Source organism: Echinops telfairi, unplaced genomic scaffold (assembly GCF_000313985.2).
Source record: "Echinops telfairi isolate 266 unplaced genomic scaffold, ASM31398v2 ScPeMD7_2;HRSCAF=8, whole genome shotgun sequence".
Taxonomy (NCBI): Eukaryota; Metazoa; Chordata; class Mammalia; order Afrosoricida; family Tenrecidae; genus Echinops; species Echinops telfairi.
In genome coordinates, this window is record NW_022103898.1 from 64,044,051 (window position 1) to 64,052,273 (window position 8,223).

The 8,223-nt window shown below is 41.5% G+C and overlaps 1 long non-coding RNA gene across 1 annotated transcript in view; it reads left to right on the plus strand.

Moving 5' to 3' along the window:
* Positions 1–4,996, plus strand: part of LOC123521891 — a 44,956-nt gene extending 39,960 nt beyond the window's left edge. The window contains exons 2-3 of the long non-coding RNA XR_006680235.1: positions 3,374–3,439; positions 4,260–4,996. This is a non-coding gene — a long non-coding RNA (uncharacterized LOC123521891). The remainder of the gene's footprint in view (positions 1–3,373; positions 3,440–4,259) is intronic.
* The last annotated feature ends 3,227 nt before the right edge of the window (positions 4,997–8,223 follow it).

Consider the following 8,223-nt stretch of genomic DNA (forward strand, 5'->3'; position numbering starts at 1 on the left):
AGGTCCCTCTCCTGGAGCTGCAGATTCAATGCTGTCCTTTGAAATAAATTCTTCTGTGGGGAGGGGCAGGCCCCCCTGGTACTTTTTATTTTTGTGTTTTGCTACAAACTCATAAAAACTTTTACTAAGTAAAATATTGACACTGTTTTCACATTTGGTGGAAGTAATTTTATAAACCGCACACTATACAGAAACTATATTGGGCGTGGAAAACAAGGTGTGCTGAGGAAATCAACATCCATACTTAGTGGGAGCTAACAGAAAGAGACATTTTGTCAGCTTTTTAAAATTCCCTACATCTTTTAAGAGAAGAGCTGGAAAGTGAGTCATTATTCTGCACTTAGTGATCATACCATACCCATTATGAAAATACCATGGGAAATAAATTTGCTAGGATGAAGACTTGGGGATTCTGTAACAAAACAACTAAAATAATGTTCATGTAACTATATGAAGAACTCGAAAAAGAAATGAACACACACGACTGCTTCATAAGCCATGGGGTTAGAGAATAAATTATTGATCCTTGAAAATGTATGGAACCTTGTTTTCAAGAAGTAATTAAGATTTTACTGCGGAGGACAGTTAGCTTTGAGTTAGAAAATGTGCTCCACTGAATAAAGGTCTGAGCATAATATATGTTATCTTACAGAGACAAGTTTAAGAAAAAACAAGGGACCAACATGAAGAAAAACAAGCAAAGACAAGGCTGTGATAAGAAGGTTTCTGAGATAGCAAACATTTCCCATGGTCAACATAGTCGGGCCCTCCCAGTTATATCTCAGAAGCAGTGTTTGTTCAAATCCAGATCCTCCTCCACAAGAGAGGCCTCCAATTTCAAGTGGGCGTCTTCCCTACATCACTCGCCCTTGCTACAGTAAATTCTCACAATCGACCTGTGAACTATAAGATTCATCATGTTAACAAAATCATGTCCATATATTTTCAAGAATTCACAGAAGTGAACCTAAGGTGGTGAGCCCCTCCTCCTCATGATGCTCCTTTAAGTCAGGAGGCTCCAAGAAGTTTTCTTAAAAGTTTTTGGGAATGATGAGGGCAACAAATGTACATATGTGCTTGACACAATGGTTGTATGTATGGATTATGATAAGAATTGTACGAACCCCAATAAAATAATTGAAAAAAAAAGTGGTTCCTACTGCATAGAGCCCTGGAGGACTTGGTTTCTGCCTCTTAATAGCTATTAAAACCAACCTCCCCCCTAAAAAAGAACCCCAACAAACCCTCATTGCTATTGAGTTGATAGCAACTCATATCAACCCTATAGGATAAGCTAAAAATGCCCTGCGAGTTTCAGAGACTCTAATTCCTTATGAGAGTAGAAAGCCCCATCTTTCTACCATTATTGATTATAGTTCAGCCATCATTGAGAAAAATCAGTCTAAAGCTGGGATTTACAGCCACCATGGGTGCTTTGATTGATCATTGGGGTGGTGTTAACAACCAGCCTTCCCATCGCACATACTCCAGGAGAAAGGATCCTCTTCACCCTAATAGCTTTTCTTCCCTCTGAGCATTTGGCTTGGTGGAACGATTTGCCCACCTAAACCCCGCTCCATCCAATCAGTCTTGCTTAAGTTTCCACCTGGAAACTTCAGCACAGGAGTTCTTTGCCCATCTCCACTGAAAAAGGGAAACATTGAAGCAAAAATAAGTGATTTTCTTACTGTCTCCATCACAGTTTAAGGACCCGTTAATATCCACTGAGTGGTTACACTTTGCTGCTTCCATAAGGAGGCAAGTGAATGAATGAATCAACTGAAATCTAATCAAATCTAAAATAGCAAAAAACAGAAACAAGAGAATGATGAGGGCAGTGAATGTACAAATGTGCTTTACACAATTGATGTATGTATGGGTTGTGATAAGAGCTGTAAGAGCCCTAATAAAATGATTTATAAAAGAAAACAAAAAAGAAACAGAAAGGAAAAATACATTTCCCCTGTGGAATGATATTATATAAAAATTTAGCATTATTTCACCATAATAATTAATATAGTGATGTAATATCATACACACCTCCCCTCTCAAAAATTGTGACTATGTAAATGTTTTTAATTCCTTCTTTAAAACATTTTACCCGATTTAATAACATTTTTGTTTATTTCCGTGATATGCCCCGCATTGTTATGAGCACCAAGGGATCAAGGATGGGAGGAATGATGAACATGACAGGATCCTAGGCTGAAAGCGACGTCCACTGGGGGAAACAAGCAAGAAAATCAGAGACAACCATGCAGTGCCATGAAGGGAGGCACAAAGACTACATCAAGGGGCATCTTTGAAGCATCGGGATGTGCTTCCCCTGAGTCCTTGAAAGGTGTGAAGAGCAAGTATGAGTCAGCGAGACAAACGAAGGGGAAGGATTTACTAATGAGCGGAACCATCAGAGGGCCAGAGAGCATGGACTTCTACGGGAGCTGGAAGTGCAGCGCTGTGCTGAGGAGCACCGAGCAAGACATGGAAATGAAGGCTGGCGAGAGACACACGTGGGCACCGAAGGCTCCTGCATGCCGTGCTGAGGAGGATTCCCTGACATCGATGAAGCATTTTCAGCAGAAGAGTTCATATAAACCAGGAAATAGAAATGCTGGCATCTATCAGGAGAACCGGATTAGGGTGGGGCAAGTACGTTAGGAGCCCAAACACTAGGCAGAGCACCAACGAGGACATGCAGGACCATTATTCGTCCAAGGACTGACAATGGAGTTGCAGGGCAGAAAAATGATCCCCCCAAAAGAGGAAACAGAATGGCAAGACCTGGGAATGGAAGAGAGAGAGAGAGAGTCTTGGGTTGACTTCCAAGTTTGTGATCTGGGCTAAGAGAGGAAATAGAGGAGGGCTCGGGAGGTGGTGAGGATATAGCATAAGGACCACATCTGACCTCCTCTGCTACACAAGAGATGCCGAGACTCCAACTCCACATCTGCGCTTGAATGAGACAGAAATCAGACATGCCTGTGCCTTCCATCCTTCTTCATTATATTCTGACACCAATCAGCCCTCGCGTGACACTCAACTTTCTTGTGAGTTTGCGTTCCAATGGCTACGCAGCACTCACAACTGTCCTCATGATGAAGGGGCTGCTTAGGAGAGCTAGCAGGTTACAGAATGTTAAGGAGACAGTTCTTTTCTCCACAGAACCTCTAAGCAGTCAGGCTGTCAGGCAGATAGGTCTCTCTCTGGTTTTCGGTCTCTCAGCCTTGACTTTTGCCTCATTCCGTGGACCAGGAAACCCACCGGCCATGCGGCCTCATGGTTCCAAGAGCTACTCAGTCTCGTGGTCTCTGCATGCAACCTCTGTTTCTGCTGCCTCCACCACTCACTTGGTGTCTTTTCCTGATGGTTGTAGGCTTCTTCTTCCTGCTTCTGAGATGGCTCACTGTGACACCCTGTGAAATGGCAAAATCAACCCCAAGTGAGTATTCTACAATTTATTTCCAGGTTCACACACAGTCGCTTGTTGGGAGTGACATAGACTATAGATAGAAAAGTCATGCTGCATCATTTTGCTTAACAGCAGGGGGTGGAATGTGCACTTTTAAACATTTTGGCGTCCTTTGGATGAAACAAATGGTTCATGCCTTCGGCAGCTGAGCAAAAGATTGGGATTTCTAGTCCACCCACAAGCACTCGAAAGAAAGATCTGGAATCTACTTCAGCCATTGGGAAAAAATCAGCCACCGAAAACTCAGTGGAATACAGTTCTACTCTGACATATGTGAGGCCCTCATAAAGCTTAACTGACCCCATGGCAACTGGCTTTCCTTGTTTGGATTTGTGGTGTCTGTAAGATATCCAGTGAATGATTGGAAATGCCAACTCAGCACTCGGGGGCTTCTTTGTAAGAGGTACAGAACCTGGAACTGATTGTGGATTAAATGATGGGCAGAGCTCTGGTGGCTTAGTGGGTTACTCATTGAGCTGCTAACCACAGGATCAGCAGTTCAAACCCACCAGCCAATCCATGGGGAAAAGGTGAGATAGTCACCTCCTGTAAAGATTTAAAGTCGTGGACACCCACAGAGACCATTCTACTCTGTCCTACAGGGTCATTATGAGTCAGGATCAACTCAACGGCAGTGAGGGTTTTTATTGTTTTGTTTTTTTAAGCCATGGGCATGGGTGAGATAGTCCATAAAAATGTATATTAGAAGAACACAAGGAAAAGAACCTCAATAGCACTGAGAAAATTGTTTTCTTCATGCTAGTTTTAATTGGAACATTTTTTTCCTCAGGTAGAAATTCATGGTTCGTGTCAACAGCACACAAATAATCATCTCAGATCGCTTCAGTGTTTCATGTGTCTGAATCTAGCCCAAGATGGTGGCTTCTTCACTGCACACTCCAAGGACGATGACATTTCCCCTGACCCAGTACAAAGCTACCCAGGGGCCATCCATTCAAACAGCACTGCAGCAGTAGTTCAGGGGGTTCGTACAAATGATAGCATTAATCTCCATGACAAAACTAAAGCATTGTTTGCATTTCTTAATCTCTTGATATTTTCACGGATGATACAAAAGCAATCATGGCTATTGATCTTCTCTCACATATCAAGTCAGTGACACTACTAGACTAGTAATCATTACTTTCCTCACTACCAGGCATTCAAAGGGGAAAAAGGCCACATTCCTTAAGAAATTCCTTGAAGCAGTAAAAAATGATTACATTTTTTACATCTGAGACCTAGGATATGAGCGAGCACATTTCAAGGCACTGCTACCAAACCACAAAACCACTATTAAATAAAAATATCAAAATATGAAGCTACTGTTTCTCGACACAGCCTCCACCTAGCTCTATACACATCTGGAGGTGGCGTTTCCATCTAACACGTCCCTAAAGAATTCTGCACTTTCGTTCTTTGATTTACACTGTGTCAAAATGTGTGGCATCTTCGACAGTTTCATATTGTGCTCCTTTTCAACATTCTTTGAGTTTGAGGAACGAAAGGAAGTCTAAAGGGGCAGAAGTAGGGCTCGCGGCGGGGTTGGGTGGGGATAAGGTTGAGGGACGGGCTTTGCTAGACACAGAGAATGTGCAGGCGCAATGCTGTGATGGAAACACCCCTCCGTGCAACTTCCCTGGCCTTGCTCTCACCAATGCAGGTTTCCGTTTTCTTAACACTCCATGTGATGCCTCCATGAGTGTGCTGTGCCCTTTGAGAAGATCAATCAAAAATCCATTTCCCTTTGGAGACCCCAAAACAGTCCCCATCGCCTCCTGAGTTCCCCCCTCTGCCTTGAATTAAGGACCCAGCAAATTCACTCAGAAACCACTGTCTGTGCTTAGACCTTGCTCCCTGGGTAGTATAGGTACAAGGTAAGGTAAAATATAACATTGCTTCTTGGATTCTCATTCACGTGTGCACAGTTTTATTCCAAACAAACATGCTTAAGCACACCTCTGTGATCAATGGATGACAGAAAATAAGTTTGTGATAGATCTGTCTTTCTCTTGTTAGGGTACATCCAGGAAAACGGTCCAATTGAAACAGTGATTTCGGAGGATATCTCTGGGACCAATTACATTTCTCAGTTGTGATTTTTAATATAATAACTGTTGATAAATGCACATAAACAAAATCTCTTTGTGGGTCTCCGTGATTTTGAAGAGAGCAAAAAACTTGAGAACCATTCACCCAGCATTGAAAGAAAAAAAAGAAAGAAAGAAAAGAGATTTTAGAAAGACATTCTCACTGCTTCCCTGCCCTCATCTTGATCAGCCGCCTCTAAACAGTCTTTGGGGAGTTCCTGAGTGTAACAGTTAAGTATTCACCTTCTAGGAAAAAAGGTTGCTGGTTCAAACTCACCCACAGGTGCTAGAAAGGCAGGCCTGGCAATCTAGTTCCCAAAGGTCACAACCTTGAACACTCCATGGAGCAGTGGTGCTCTGTAGCACATGAGGTTGTCATCTACTGGGATTAATTCAATAGCAACTAACAGCAGTAAAGCAGTCTTGCAAATTTCAGCTTGGTTCTTCCACCCACTGACTATAGAGGTCTACTACAATGCACCAGTCAGATTCTATTGCCTGGGTGTGTTCTGCATCCTCAGGGTGAGAGTCTGCTCGTCTCAGAAGCCAGGCTGATCTGCAGCATCCAAACCATCTTCTCTGTAATAAACACTTTTCCTTTTCCATCATATTTTCAGACTCATTAAGAACTGTGGTCATGCTTCCATAACGCTAATCTGTTTTTTAATGCCTTCTGTTTTATTTGCCAAGCTGTTCAAGCAGAAAGATAATAATTGGGAACTCTTCTAGTCAATAAAACTTCATTAGATCATCTCTGCAATCTAACGTATTTACATGTTCAGCTTTAATTATTGTGGCTTTGTCATGATTTGTAAACACATTTAAATAATTAAACTATTCTGGTCCTAATCAATGTAAACAGAGTCACAGGACTTTTATATATTAACAAATAATATTCTACATGAAACATCCGCCTGTCTAACCTGAGTTTAATGTGATGTGAGTGTATTAACTTAAAAAATATCATGTTGCACATATGAATGTGAATGTTTCCAATGCCTTCTGCCTCTTCATTCAATTCATATTTGGAATAAGTGAGTTACCAGAAAGCTTCTGCTATGATTACATTATGTCATATTGAAATAATTCCATTTCTGAGACTTGTAGCCAGTGTTTTGGACCTCAAATAGCACTCCTCATTTCATAAGTACTCTAAAATTCCTCTAGCAGATTGTGAGTTGACACATCCAGCATCTATTTCAACTCGTTTCATGGTGTTTTCTTTTCCAGCAGAGATTGTAAAAGCCCTATTTCTTGAACTCCCTTGAAGCTAGAAGTCTTAATTGACAGAGATATTACAGATCAGATGGAATAATGAGAGACTTGGTTCTGGAGCAGAGATTAAGTGAGGCAAAAAAATGGCATGAGGCATTGTTTTGCTAGTGTGGATTAAGCTGGATCAGACAGACGCTGCAGCATTGTGATTCTGGAGCCAAAACTCTAGCAAGACTCCCCATTTAACAGATGGCTGCTGGATCGAGGCAGGAGCAGCAGCACAGTTCTGTCAGCTTTAAGAACTGTCTCTAGAAAAACAGGCAAGGGGCTAGTTCTTCAGCTCCCTGTTCCCAGTGATTCGTTAAATCATTTTAAATGCTGCAGTGTCTCTATTATTAGTTGCTATGTGTCTCCCAAAAAAGGTAAGTTCAAGTTCTAAACCCCATCAGCACCACACACACACACACACACACACACACACACACACACACACACCTGTGACTATGATCTTGCCTGAACACAATATATTTGCAGATAGACTTACTCAAGAACTAAAGTAGGGTGGGTGGGCCTATACAAGAGAAAGGCATGAAGAAATGGACATGGAAAGAACACCATATGAAGACAGAGAGAAGGCACTGACGGAAGACAACCATGTGAAAACGCAAGCAGAAATCGATGTTGTGCTGCCACAAGCCAAGAGGTACCTGCAGCTAGAAGAGATGAGCGGGATCTCCCTCTAGTTCTAGAGTCTTGGGCTTTGTGGCGAGCTTGGTCTTGCCAATACCGTGAATTCAGACTTATGACACACAGAACTAGAAACAATACATCTGATTATTTCAAACCACTCAGTTTGAGGTATCTTGCTACTGTAGTCCTAGGAAATTAATACAACATCCTCTCTGTTTCTCTCCTCTCTAGAATTAGTTCTAAAATGTTTTTGCATGGATTAGCTCAGTTAAAATTTACAACTAGAGAGCAGAGAGAAAAACAATGGATGCATCTACATTGCAAACAAGACGGATTGAATTTCTGAGAAGTTAAGTGATTTATTCAGGATGTTATTGATAAAAAGCAGAGGCAAGATGAGGACTTTTGTCTGTTAGTCCAGTACTCTTTTTGTGAGCACTGCTTTCAAGCCTATACACTTCATTCAAAGTTATATACATACACTCATTGCTGAAAATTTGTATCTATCGAGGGGCATAAATCACTGCCCTTTGCCTTTATTCTTTAGAAATATAACTCCAATTTTGCTGGATACAAAACATTTAATTATGAAATTACATTTCCCTTCACTACATCTACATGTGATCTATAGCCATGTTTTGGGCAATGAATTCAATGAAGAAATGTTGACTGAGGTTTAACGGAAAAGGGTGCTAAGATAAAGCCAATTGAGTTGGGAGAAGAACTCTTTGATCCTTCTGTCATCCCTCCTTCCTGTTA